Below are 12,105 nucleotides of genomic sequence, written 5' to 3'. Positions count from 1 at the left end.
CTGATCGATCATGAGTGAGAGGGGGGAAATCAACTCAGATCCAAATGCTTCCGCTCCAGTAAGGTGAATCAGGTGGGATATATTATATGTGGGCATGACAGATTCTATACAACAACAACAACCTGCAACAAGCTTGATAAGCAGTTAGGAGGCCTTGCTGTATTCATTACAAAACTATTCCACCTTTAGTGGGGTGCACTGAACAGCTTTCAGAATTAGCGTCGCAGGAATGTCTAGTCAAGCTGTGCCTCTACTGACTAGTCATGGAAGAAAATTGGTGTGTGTGTGAGAAGAGAGAAATCTCTTGCAGCAGCCACACTGTTACTCTATGTTTCCGCAGCTGGGGAAAGACCACTATAACTGTCAGTAGTTGCTCTTACGAACAGATTTATACAAGATATAGGTCACTGGAAAAGCTCAACCTGGGGTTTAGGGATCTGAGGCTCAGGAACCCAATGCAGCTACCAGATCTTTCTCTACCCAACTCTCATGTCTCTCTCCAGGCCACACGCATCCCAGTGACCCTCGTTCTCCCCCCCCCCCAAAAAAAAAATGTTTTTGCCTGTCTGGAATGTTTCCCTGAACTCTGATATTGCATCTTGCTTCTCTGGATGGAAGATAGAGAAGGATGTCTCTCTGTGTGTACAAACTAGCCTAGCGTACAAAGGTAATTTTTTTACATTCACTTCGCCTCCCACTTTTGGACTTTCTTTGTATTTCCCCCTCCCCTCCCTCTTTCATTTCTCCATCCTTGAGAAATGCTGCCATAAAAATAAAAATAAAAATTGCTCCAAGTGTGAATATTCCTTCTAACACCTTTTGCAGTGGATGCTGCTGCAAATCCTTCAAACAGAAGTGAAATCACACTTTGTGGTTGCTGTCAAATGTTCTTCCCAAAGTCTCATGTGAGCTCAGTATGGGAAGCAGAGAGGCTGTCTCTTGAAAGTGAAGAATATTGATACACTACTACGGGGTAAAATACATTCGCTTTATTCGCAGTGTTTCTTTTTTTCCTTTACATCTAACAGTCACATTGCTTCTTTCCTGGATTCCTCTCTCTCTCTGATGTACTTGCATGTTTTATTTATTTACTTATTTTTTTTAGTTCTGTTGCTGCAGATTTTGGTATAGTTTGTCAGAGTTGGTGATCTTTTTAAAAAATAAAATAAAAACTTAATTCAGCAAGAAGTTTGGTTATTTAAAGTTAACTTAAGTGTTACTATTAAATTCAGTAAAACCTCATAACCTATGTTTTCCTGTTAAAATGTAGCTTATTTTGAAAAGCTTATGCAGCTACCCAGCACTGCATTTCTTGTAAATATCAATCACTGCACTTTCAGGCAAACATCTTTACAAGCCTAATTTCTCACTGAACCTGCAATTCAGCATTAAAAAGCTACTAAAAGGACAGGACATTAAGTGCAATATAAAAAAAAAAAAAACCACCCTGCAACAGCTCTTGGGTGGTTTTCCAAACTTGTAACTAAGAGGAAATCTCCACATAGAAGATAAAATGAAGATAGAAGAGGAAATTGTGGAGAGGGCAGGGGGGAAAATAGCCTCTCTCTCAAACTGAACAGAGGCCAACTTAACAGAGAATACAACTGCCCTAGACTAGGTATACTGTGGTAATCTGGAATTTCTAAAGTAATATAATAATAATTTATTATTTATACCCCGCCCATCTGGCTGAGCTTCCCCAGCCACTCTGGGGTATTGTAGGTATTGTAGTTTTGCTGGAGTAGATAGATGATTCTCCCAAACCTGCTTTTGGTCTGTTTCTTGGGTGTGGGGAAAAAATTATTGGTTATTGGATGCATGAGGGGTTAAGAATGGGGATGAGCACCCAGGTCTGCATTCCATTGAAAGCAAAGGCTTGAATCTGCATTTGAATGTGCATCTCACTGAAAGTTATACCCAACATGCAGGACTGGATGTTCATTCTGATGTGCATGATTTATTCCCATTTATTCCTAAATGCAAGACACTTTGGAGATATCCGCAGAAACTGTGCAAGCAGTGGGGAATATAAAACTAAATTCCCAGTTTATATTGTGCTTCCTTCCTTCCAAAGATACTGAATGGAAAAAGCAGATCCATGAAACCAAGGTATATGTTCACAGAGCTGCCATATTCATGGGGACAGATAGGATATGGAGGAACTCTGGCTGCTCAGGTTGAAATGACTGGAACTACTTGAATCAGACAGGATGGGACAGGTAGCCTCCCTTCATAATAAGATGCCAGGACTGAGGGCAGAAAACAGGGGAAATGTATAGTCAGCAGGGACAGGTGCAAAGGAGCAAGAATGTTGCCTTGGTGGCCAAAGAAGACACAATAGTCTCCTGCTCTAACTTTGTGTTGGTTCACGTCTTCACAGAATGCGCCAGGCTCCAAATCAGACACAATTTTCATTTTGCCCTCTCCAGAAAACACAAAACAAGGAGCAAGATGCATTTTCTCAATCAAGCACTTCAGTGCCAATTCTTAAGACTTGCACAATGTCAAAATCCAACGGATTTCCCCTTCTGTCAGGGGGTCAGTTGGGCTTTTTGTCAGTTTGTGTGGTCTTGCAAGTGGAGCTTTCAGTTCTACTTTTGCAAATTTGCTTGAAATGGTTGGGTTTCACTTTTGCTAATTTCATTTTTAGCCTGGGTACACTTCGCCATGGAGGGCTGGCGAAGGTTACATTTGATTCGTTCTGTTTAGTTTCCCTTTTGTACTAAGAATATTTTCTCAAGTGATGCTCCAGTAATGTGAGGCCTGACAGAGTTCCCATTCCGCTAGTCATGCCTTTCCCTGCAAACAGATCTGGGTTATCATGAACATTAGTAAAAGGAACGGTTCTTAGCAGTAGGAGACAGTATATCTCCAGTTACATACACATTAATCAAATTTTATAAATATCAGAACCATAAAGGCTTCAGATGTATAGAGAAGCTCACGGGACTGTAGAAAACTGCCTTATAATGTGTCAGACCATTGGTCCATCTACCTTAGTATTGTCCACACTAACTGGCAACTGCTTTCCAATAAGGATATCTCCCAGACCAACCTAGATATGCCAGGAATTGTAGAGTTGAAAGGGAGCCTGAAAACTATTAAATTCAACCTGCACCAAGCGCTAACCAACTTCCCCCACTGATTTACAGCATGGCTGGGTGAAATCACAATCACAACCACTCCTACTATCAACTTGGAATAACCTTTGAATATGTCAAGGAAAGAGGTATGAATTAACAACGCAATCCTATACATATGTCTACTCAGAAATATGTGGGGCTACTGGAAGGTATGTAGGTAAGTATCAGATTCAACTATATGAAGGAGGGATGGGGAACCTCTAGTCCAGCAGATGTTCTAGACTATACATACCATCATCTCTGAACATTGGCATGCTGGCTCACCAGAAGGCCACAGTTTGTAGTCATGTGTGGCTTGGGCCCAGGTTACCTGAAAGATGGTATTTCCCTATGCAAACGTACTTGGGTGTTAAGATCCTTGGGTGAACACATTCTCTTGGGCTCATCGACAACAGAGGCACAGCTGCTGGTGACACGAGAGAGAAAGAAACTTTTCTGTGGCTGCTTCCGTATTGCTGAATTCCCTACCAAGAGAGGTTAGACTGCCTCCCTCTTTTTATGCTCTGAAAACTAAGGTGCAGATAATAGTCAAAACTGGGCTGCTGTCAGGGCAAACTGTACTTTAATGCTGGCTTTAAAAATGTTTTACAGTAATGTATTTTAACTATCATTCTTACCTAGTTTTTATTACATCATAGTTTATAAGGATGTTTATAAATGCTGTAAGTTGCCTTGAATCCCAGTTTGGGAGAAAGGTTGACTATAAATACAGTTAGTTAGTTAGTTAGTTAGTTAGTTGTAGTAGTAGTAGTAGTAGTAGTAATAATAATAATAATAATAATAGGTTCTCCATTCCAGATATCAGTTATAAAGAGCAGCAGTACTGACATGGCTCCTGACAGCCAGATGTCTGTCTATGTGGTCAGTGAATATTTTTAGAGCAATTTTTTTTGTAAAAAACCAACACCCAATGTTCGAATTTAACTACCACTGGAGCATTTGCCATTGTGCTTCTCTCTACAGTCATGCCAGGTGGCTTGGCAGGATGGATTTGGCAGTAACTTCTATTTTAAGCTTATCTTGCCATTTCTGTTTCTCAAAGCTGTGCCACCAAGCCACGGAAATAGCAAAAAAGAAAAAGAAACAGAAACAGAAAAAACACCTCTCCCATCTCATTTCAGAACTGCATGGGTTAAAAGGCTATTGAGCTAATATTATTTGCAAGTCTGCTTTCTCCACAAAGACAGCCATAGTCTGACCCTGAACCCAAGTAAGCGTTTATTGTTGTACCTCTTCTGATTGTAAATCAGAGAGCATAAAAGAGGACTTAATGGGGGAAACACGACATTACAGAGTGTAGGTAGCCTTGAACCTACCTTGATTTAAACCCAGCCACCAAGTGATAGTGGAGAGCACTGAACTCCCTCGTGGGGAGAGAATGTCCTCCCTAAAGGAAATTTAAGAGTCTACATTTGCTCTAAAGAGACCTCTTTAAGCTTATGTGCAGTTTCCCCCGCAAAGGAGTGGAACAAAAATGCATGTCCTCAATTAGTTGCTGTTTCCTCTATATTTTGCACCAGGTTTGGGTTGGATTAAACCACCTTCCCCAGCTGTTTTTCCTCTCTCAGATCTTCTATCTAGTGTAATTACATAGTTTTATTATTATTATCATCATTATCACCACTTGCAAAAGACAGCAAATGCATAGATAAATTCGTGCAATATTACGACTGCCTATGGGCACTTATTTGGGCATCAGTCTCACTGAACTCAGTGGGACTTGTTTCTAAGTAAGCCTGCATAAGATTGGAATGTAGTTCTGATTTTCTTTTGCAAAAAAAGGGGGCCAAACCTACCATGACAGCTGTACCCATATTTGCTTATGCACTGTGGGGTAGAGGTTAGAGTACAGGACTTAGGGTGTGGGAGACCCTGGTTCAAATCTCCACTCACAGGATAACCTTGGGCCGAAAGAAGGCTGATCGCCAAAGAATTTATACTTTTGAATTATGGTGCTGGAGGAGACAGTTGAGAGTCCCATGGACTGCAAGAAGATCAAACCTATCCAATCTGAAGGAAATCAGCCCTGAGTGCTCACTGGAAGGACAGATCGTGAAGCTGAGACTCCAGTACTTTGGCCACCTCATGAGAAGAGAAGACTCCCTGGAAAAGACCCTGGTGCTGGGAAAGATTGAGGCCACAAGGAGAAGGGGATGAGAGAGGACGAGACGGTTGGACAGTGTTCTCAAAGCTACCAGCATGAGTTTGACCAAACTGCGGGACGCAGTGGAAGACAGGAGGGCCTGGCGTGTCTGGTGTCCATGGGGTCACGAAGAGTCGGACACGACTAAACGACTAAACAACAACAACAACCTTGGGCCCAGTCCTAGTCTCTCAGCCCAACATATCTCTTAAGATATGAGGGCATGAGGAGAACCACGTAGGTCAACTTGAGCTCTATGGAGGAAAGGTGACAAATAATTTTACCAATAACTACATAAAATATGCCTGCCCCATTCACATATAAAATGATGGGTGATCGAAGGGAGTCTAATACTTCCAAAATCTGAAACCACTCAAGGAAAAGGGCTGACAATGATAGAAGCAGAGGAAAGTAACATGGAGAAGGTAACAAAGTTAAGCTCCCCTCACCTGAGCTAGCCATTTTTGTGGTCATTTAAAAAAATAAATATAAAAATAGATGACTCCCCCATACACAGACACACACACACACACACACACACACACACACACACACACAACCTGGTTCATATATGATGAAACACTGATTTATTCAGGAAAATAGGATTAAGGGATATAAAAATGATATTTCTTCTCTCACTTTCTCCAGTTTTTAGAGTCCTCCTTTTAGTAACTCTGTGGCACAGAAAAGTATATAAGATTATATTGGTGCCACATCCGATCCGGCCTTCAGTCCCTGAAACATTGGTTTATGCAGGAATATAGGTTTAAGGAACGTGAAAATCTGATTTCTTCTCTTTCACTCGCACTTTCATCTTCTCTAATTGTCAGAGTCCTCATTTGAGTAACTCTATGACCTAGAAAGCTAGATAAAATTATCTTGGTACCTGCCCTATGAAATCCACTCAGCACAAGTGGCTTAATTACTTATAACCATTTCCTTTTTAACAACCTATCTGCAACGTGGGTCGTAAATTAATAGAGCTGTCAGCCCTGACAAGCCACCAAAGGATTACAATCTTGCCATGGCATTATGAGTGGCTCTCACTGGACTGAATACAACCGTAGACTTATCTTTTAAAAACATGTCTGGAACGGATTAGCTTTTGCACATGGCAAGTAGATGAAGCGCTACAACAGAGTCTGCATCACTCCGAGATCTCTGACCACTTCGCATTTAACAGAATTAATCTGACTAGGAGTGTGACCAGTTTGGCTTCAGAGGATGATAACATTAAGGGCTTGGGAAATAACATCTAAAAAATTCTAGTATGGAATATAAAACTAAATGCCCAATTCAACTTTTATGGAAAGAGCAAATAAATCGGGATATCTGAAAAACAACATGCTGTATTTTTCTAATCAGTTTTTGTATTTAAAGGGAAACTTTAAGGTGTTACAAATTTGTGTTGGAACACAAATATATGCCAGACTAATGTATGCTCTTAGCTCCAGTCTCCCTGTTTTGTCATTGTGCCCTTCAGCTGTTCCTTCATTACAAGCCATCTTAATATCTTTGTCGTACCCATCCCTCAGTCTTTAAAAACCCTCCTGCTTTCATTTTTCTCCTAGTTTCTAACTATGTCAGCTTTGCAGTGTCATTTTGTTCGGAAGTTCAATCTATAACAGCAGGGAATGCTGTTTGTAACAAAACTGCTAATGTTTTCAAATGTAAGTGCTTAACATCCAGTCACAAGGAAGATAAACAACTTCTGTGATTATTCTATATAACCAGTGTGGTACAAATAGTATTATTCTAGGGGAGCACAGAAAAATGAAAAACGAAATGCATTAGCCACAGAATACAGTATCCTATGGATTTCAATTCTCATTTTTTTTAAAAAAATGTTACTAGTCTTTATAACTGTCAAATATGTTTATATGTGTGTGGTCAATGCCTGGTGAAAACCTCAGAACCTGTAGGGATTTTTGAGTGAGATTTCCAGTAGTCACGAGGTCAGGACTCCAATCTTTCAGGAAGCTCCATTTTCAGTAGAAATATTCCACTAAAGAATAGGGAAAGAGTTCCAAAAACTGGGTGCTACTACGGAAAAGTCCCTGCCTCACTTAGCCATCTTCTTCACTTCTGAAGGTGGAGGCACCTGAAGATCACATGAAGATGCTCTTAACATGAGTGCTAGTCATGATGGCTATATACCACCTCCAGATTGAATAGCATGTTTCTGAGGACCAGTCACTAGGAAATAACAGCAGGAGAAGGCCCTTGCCCTCAGGGGCACTTGCCCTCACAGTTACCCACTGTGAGAAACAGGGTGCTCAATTAGATAGACGTTTGGTTTGATCCAACAGCATTCCATTTATAATCCAGTGGCATCTGCGCTATGTCTCCCTTCTTGCACCTCTCTGTGACACAGAAGGGATCTTGGAATAGGAATAATTTCTACATGTCAAAGAAACTTGCCGTTCTTGCAGCAGGATATATATATACTAACACAGCATTTACAAATTTTGTTATTTCTAATAAATAAATTAATGCAGCATTTGAAATTCATTCAGTTCGGAACAATTAATGGATCTATTTTGTCACTGAACTGTTGTATTTTTTTAACATTCCAAGTGCAGTTACTAGGTTACTCGCTATTGCTACGATTTTGCTGCTGAACGATCATATTTTTTTACATTTCCCGTGGAGTCCCTGATGACTTGCACAACATTCTGCACTTCCAGATTTCAAGGAATGAAATCTGCTCCTATAACGATGCACCCAACTCCAGCTCAGAACAAGTTGGAGAAAACAAAGGGGGTGGGAAGGGGTATTTTTTTTGGGGGGGGGGGGTATCCAGATCAGACTCAAATGTGATGAGTGGAGCGTCATCATCACAGCCGGGAATATTAACTCTGAAAATGGAATGTAGCAATTCTTAGTCTGGGTAAGAAGGGCAAAAGTCGCTGCAAAATTCATGATCTAATTCTAATGAAAATGTGTACCCTTCGGCAACAGAATAGAGCAATGGTATAAGAGTGTGCATGCTTAGATCCCAATCAATTTGATCTGAAAGACTGTCGGGGATTTAATAACACCCACCCTCCAAAAATAACAAAAGGTGTGCGTTTACACCTCTTTACAATTATTTTAACCTTACCGAGGCTAGAAATCCTGTGCTCCTGAACATCTTTAAAGAGTTCACACAGAGAAGCTACTTGCAAATTACCATAAGGTTTCATTCTAGCTGCATGATTATTAGTCCAGCACTAGTGATCTGATGAAAGGCACCAAAGCTTATTAATCAATTCACAAAGGCATCTGTTTGGCTACTGTGATGCTAAACGACATGGGCCTTTGGCACGATCCAGCAGGGCTTTTCTTATGCTCTTATCTATCACTCAGCTGGGGAACGCCATATTAGCTATTAGTAGCGATGGGGGAGAAGTTTGATTCTGTTCACATTTAAAGGCAAATCTATCTAGCTCACGCTTTCCGAAATAATACATGAACCGGAACAAGGCCATCCTTTGAAATCCTTGCTACTCCAGCCAAGGAATGTGTGCGAAAATACATCTATTTAGGGTAGAGTGTGCATTTAAATGCATATATTCATTAAAATATACAAAAATGAATTGTTTTAGGGGAAATTATTTTGCAAGTATGTGCATATTAGGCAAAGCTGCTTACAGAGAAAATGTGTGTATTACGTTAAATACACGTTAAAATATGGATGGTAGAAAAACTTCACGGTTGTTTACAAAATGAAAACTGTTTAAAAATGAAATAGTGTGTGTATATATGCACACACAAATTAATTGAAACAGCAAGTAATTAATTAAAACAGTATTAAAAATGGTTTTATTATTATTATTATTATTAAATTTCTATACCACTCTTCATTCAAAGATCACAGGGTGGTTTACAATATAAAGTATGTTTCAGTTTCATCAAAGTGAGGTTACGGACTTTGTTGCCCTAGCTCCATTTAAGAAGTACATCTGATTTGCAAATGGATTGATGGAATTTCTCTTGAGTTCAAATCAGTCCAATCAGACAAAGACAATGCTTTTAATTCATAGGGGAACTGTTACATTTTAAGTATCTCTTTTGAAAGTTATGAGCATGTCCTCCTTTATTTTAGTTCATTGGACAGCAATTTTAGCAAGAATATGGAGTTAAAAGGGATGCTTGCATCCTTATGCTTAAGTCACACTTGGCAGAAAACAAACTTTTAAATAAAAGGACAATGTATCAATATGTGCTCTCTTTTTCCATTTAAAGGAAACAGTAACTAAAGCGGAGCCTATTCTTATTCTGTTCCAGAAAATTATTTCAACATGGGTCTAAAAACCTCTTGAGACTAACCTAACAGTTTCAATGAAAATTTGCTTTATATGGTAGGAAGCAATATTTGCATAAGCAAACTGGTAAAGAAATCTCTAATTTACCTGAGCTGGTTCATACTATATCTGTTAACTCAAGAAGCATCTCATACCTTTAACCACTGCATTTGACAAACAAGTGATATGGTTTACTTAGTCCTGCTTATTATATTCCACTAGACAAACGGATGGGATAAAACTTGCATTAATCGTACTCAAGAGGGAAAGCAAAGGAATTAAAAGTCGTCATTATTTTAAGTTACTTGTCTATTCATATCGCTCGGCCTATTCTGAGTATGACTTCGGCTGGGTATCACTCAAAAGTTGTAGCGATGTGATCCACGCATTTTATTTCATGCTTGGAATACCCCACAACATTCCCTGTATAAAAAGATGAAATGGTAGCTGGTTTGAATCAGGGCTACAGCATGTATTTATGTGGGTGGGTGGGTGACTTGAGGAGGGGGGCTTAACCCTTTCCCCCATGCTGCTTTCTCACTGGGAAAACACACACAACTGCTGAGCTGCTATCTGCCGCCAAAACTGTTGTGTGGAGAAAATAACAGCTTCTGGGGGCATAGGGCAGTTGAAGATTGAGGGGCTGGGGTAATGCTCAGTAGTGAAATGATCAGAGTTAAAATCAAATTGATTTAAATCATGAGTCAGTAAGACTTCATTTAAATTGTTTTTTTTTACAGATAGACTCATTCTTGCTGGTATAATCTTAATATTTACAACCAGATAAAGGTTTCATTTTTGGAATAATAATTTTTCAGAGTAGTTTTTACAGTTATATCAAAAATTATTGATTTGGTTATACTATTAGAAATACATAGACAGATAATTGTGAAATTATTGTGAGGTTTAATAAGTTAACTGCTTGCAGTTTGCATTTGGACAACTTTTCTGCTGTACTTTATTGGAAGGAGAAAAACAATCATTTCCCTAATAACAATTTAAAACAATTTATTTAACTAAAACATTATGTATCCATGTTTGTTAACTGATGTGGTTAAACTTTTTTTAAAAAAACCAAACAAACAAACTTAGACTGAGTTTTAGCACTTAAAACTTAAAACAAATCCTTATTTCCTGATGAATAGCCTTTGGACTATTTTGCAACTTAAATAGAAATCTTTAGAAAGATTTCTCCTCCAAAAGCATTTTATTTTAAAAATCCAATTTAAATGTTAAAAAACCGATTTAAATAAAAAATAAAATTCCGATTTAAATAAAAAAAAATCTGATTTTTTATTATTTTTATTTTTTAAAATTGGTTTTTATCCACCCTGGAAATGATAGAAGCACAGTCCCATAGAACTGTAGAGTTGGAAGAGACCCTGAGAGTCAACCCCCTTACAATACAGGAATCCTGCCCTCAGCTGTCCCTGAGTGCGTTTGAACCACCAATCTTCTGGTTAACAGCCAGATGCACTTATTCATTGCCAGGGATGAATCCCTATTACCTCTGCCCCAAACCTAGATCAAGGTCCCCCACTGCTACCTTTTTAAAATGAGAAACATGCAGAAAATCCCAAGCACATGATTCAAACACATATTTTAACCTAGCATATTATTTGACTGAAGAACTGTCTTTAGTGCATTGTTTTGCCAAACTAGGTGGAATTTCAGGGCCTTGCCCACCCCAAAGAAGTGTTTGCAGACTTTAAGTGGCTTAATTCTGGGATAGATCCAACCCTATCGCAGTGATTAGCCTTTGGCAGATTTTAAATTCCTCCTGTTAAAGGAAACAGCATTTTCATTATTATTTAAAAGCCGGCAAGGGGGGGGGGCTGCGCTCCATATCTGGCATTTGTCCACCTACGTGACTAATTGATTTGGCTTAAGCGTTGTGTCTTTGAGATTCAGCACAAATTAAAAATAGATCTATTTCTATAGGGTCAGGTTACAGATATCAACTTTGCTCTTTGCTACTGGTAGACTGGGAGTTCCCATTTCAGCACAAATGCCACCACAGAGTACACTGGGATGTTGTTCTGCCTCCCCAAAACGAATATATGCTTCCGATTTGACAAGTTTTACTCCAACAAAATTACTTGCCAGCGATGGCTCCTTCTACCAAAATTACAAGAGCAAACCCAAACCTCTCACTGGCCTTCAGCGAAATCAAACTGCTGATGATTTTGGGCTAAGTAAACTCAGAACCAAACTCTTAGAAGGGCAGTAAGTTACCATAAAGAGTTAGTATAAAATGTCCCTCATAAGCAGTAACATTTGAGGATGGTGTTACCTCTATTAACGGCTGTTCTAAAGCTCTTTGGCTGATTTAAGGACTCATGTATCACATACAGTATTCCAAGCTGAAGAAGCACTTGTTTACCTTTCAGTGGGGGTGATCAGACAGCAGACTAAAACATACCTATAGATATTTGGGTGAGTTGCAGAAGATTACTGAGGATTCCTGTCTCCCCCAGTAGATTAACAATAGCAAAGGAAAATCCAAGGCAAAATAATAATAATCAGCCATGAC

At 39.2% G+C, this 12,105-nt stretch overlaps 1 protein-coding gene across 25 annotated transcripts in view; it reads right to left on the bottom strand.

Annotated features, from left to right (window-relative positions):
- Positions 1–12,105, bottom strand: part of MBNL1 (muscleblind like splicing regulator 1) — a 172,974-nt gene that overhangs the window by 112,046 nt on the left and 48,823 nt on the right. The gene's annotated exons all lie outside the window — the stretch shown is intronic.

The sequence above is a fragment of the Podarcis cretensis genome (assembly GCF_951804945.1).
Source record: "Podarcis cretensis genome assembly, chromosome: 5".
In the NCBI taxonomy this organism is placed as follows: Eukaryota; Metazoa; Chordata; class Lepidosauria; order Squamata; family Lacertidae; genus Podarcis; species Podarcis cretensis.
Note: the sequence above shows the minus strand (reverse complement) of the source record. Positions and strands in the feature narration are given on the sequence as shown.